The sequence below is a fragment of the Pteropus vampyrus genome, unplaced genomic scaffold, assembly GCF_000151845.1.
Source record: "Pteropus vampyrus isolate Shadow unplaced genomic scaffold, Pvam_2.0 Scaffold43, whole genome shotgun sequence".
Taxonomy (NCBI): Eukaryota; Metazoa; Chordata; class Mammalia; order Chiroptera; family Pteropodidae; genus Pteropus; species Pteropus vampyrus.
This window is the reverse complement of record NW_011888824.1, coordinates 8383746-8386382: the sequence shown is the minus strand read 5'-3', so window position 1 is coordinate 8386382 and position 2637 is coordinate 8383746.

Below are 2637 nucleotides of genomic sequence, written 5' to 3'. Positions count from 1 at the left end.
AGTGAATAAGGGAAGATGGCCCAGATATCACTAGGCAATGGCATCTAGGTGGATAGTGAGTAGTAAAATGTTATAGTGTGAACCTTAAGAGAACAAGATTATTTCGAAAGAAGAGACATGGTCTGTTAAAGAAAAGGTAAGATATTAATTTCCAAGAGATATGGAAAAAAGTTAAATGGTGAATTGAATAAGGAAAGATTTCTCTGATGGGGGATAAACATTCAATTATTAATGAAGGTATTCAGGTGGGAAACTTTAATAATAGGTAACATTTATTGAATGACTAGACTTATGTGTTATAAATAGTGCTAAATAGGTGTTATAAACAATAAGCACAAAACAAAAATGTACAGGGGTAGAAATTGCTGTGGGCTGGAGAGCAGGCTTCATGGAAGATGTCAAACTTTGCTGGGCCATGAAGGATGAAGAGGATACAGAATGATAAGAGTGAGGAAGACATTTCAGATAGAAGTGAAAATAGAAAGCAATGGCAGAAATACTCAGAGGCATATTCTTATGTAAAAGAAATATCCTCAGCTGTGTGGGAGGTTTATATCAGAGAAAAATAGAGTATTGAACTAGAATAGTAAGTTCAGAACATATTATGAAGGGTCTTGAATGCTAGGATAGGAATTCAGATTTCTCTGGAGAACTTTGAAGGCTGAACTGAGGAGCTGAAATCTTCAATAATATCCACTAAGGAACTTAGACTACATTCTTGATTATAGGAGTGCAGAGATGAAAAGTTTATTTTATAAAGTCTCTGGCTCTCCTCCACTGCTTGGACTAAATGTTAATTTATCCAATGATCTTCCAAACGAATTCTTGCCTATCTCTTTCCAAGTTACATTTCAGAGTCTATTCCCTTTAATCAAGCTACTTGCAACTTCTGCACACATATGGTCCAGCATTATCTCTGGATCTTTTGCTAAGGTTGTTGCTCTGTCTAGAAGGTTCTCATTCCTCAGCTGCATGACCTGAGCATCGCTTCCTCCAAGACTTTGCTAGAGGCTCCTATTCTCCTCGCCACCTTCCCAGACTAACTTACCTCCTATGAGGTCAGCTCCGGGCTTTGTATTTCTTGGCACTTGTGGAGTGTTTGTGGTATGTTATTTTGGCTTCGCTTATGTTATCTATTTGTTGTCTGTGTGTTACCTTTGTCTTCTCTGGGGTCAATGTTCTTCCAGTCTCCAGTTTTTTAGTATTCTTCAGTGAAAGTATCATAATGCTTTGACAATAAGAGTATGCAAAGAAACACCCTTGAACTCAGTTTTGTTTCTCCGGACTAGGTTATTTTTAGTTTGAGGGTAACAACAATAGTTAACAATAGTGTATCAAATTGACCTATCATTTATAATATTTTGGATCTGATCATAAAATAAGATGTTAAAAATTCTACATCTAAAATTTCATTGTGGTTTGGCAAAAAAATTTTGTTACTGTTATGAACCCTAAATTAATTGGAAAATCTAATGGAAACTTCACTGAGTCTTATCTGGAGTCATTTATAACTTCTTACAATTTACTTTCTATCTTCTAGTTCAAGTCAAACAAAAACTTATGCACTTTTTCAATATCTGTAGCCTTTTTGGAAAGAAGATACTTGCCAGTCATAGCTTTTGAGGATCATATTCGCTGATATCTGATGTAATTAAGGAAAGCATTCTATAGAATGTGGAAGCCTAGTGTCCTTAGATCTTCCCTTCCAAATGCAATTTTCACCCTTCTCAAACTTCAATCATCCTACAAATGAACATTTAAAATAGCACTCTAGTTGATATTCAAGCCCTCAGTCTCTCCACTATCCCATATAGTCCCCCTTTTCCTTCCTCGCTTCTTTCCTAAATTCATGGAAAGGTTTCAAATTTTAAAAAGTATAATGAATAAACCTCTAGTTGGTATTAACTTGTTCAGGTAATTACTTGAAACATGTTAATACTGGCTTATTTACACGTAGGAACATTTGTAGGCATTAAGCTTATAGAACGTTTTTATTCTCTGTGTTTGCAATTATTTTCTTTCTTATTTTTATAAATCGTGGAATTTCAGAGTCAGGAAAGGCCTATTACATAGTCTCATCATTTTAAAGAACTAAGAGAAACTAAGAGATTTATCCAAAGACACGCAGCCTCTTGAAACTGGTACTTTATTAAAACACACAGAGACACACAGGCATACACACATATGCCCTGATTAAACTTCTTCTATGATCCAGGTTAATATGGACTCTGGGGTTACAAAATGTTTATGGCATGCTTGGCCCTTTCAATTTATAGGGTGTGGGGAAGACAAATAGGTGAAGCAATCAATTACAGTACCAATTGTTATAAGAAATACATATGCGAAGTGATATGGGAGTTCAGAAGGGATTTAGGGGCAGTTTTTAGAGAAACAGTAATTTTAAACTGAGTTTTAAAGTTCGACTAAGATTCTCCTAAATTAAATGTAAGAAAGAGGGCATCAGATGCAGAAGAAGCAACATGAGCAGAAAATATAGAGATATTAAGAGTGCATAGTGTGTTCAGAGAATGGTGACTAGTTTTATGTAGTGACAGGTTGGGGAGGGGCATGAAAGAGAGTAAAGTGGCGTTGAGACAGAAAGGAAAAGGTAAATTAGAGATTTTTTTATAGACCTCG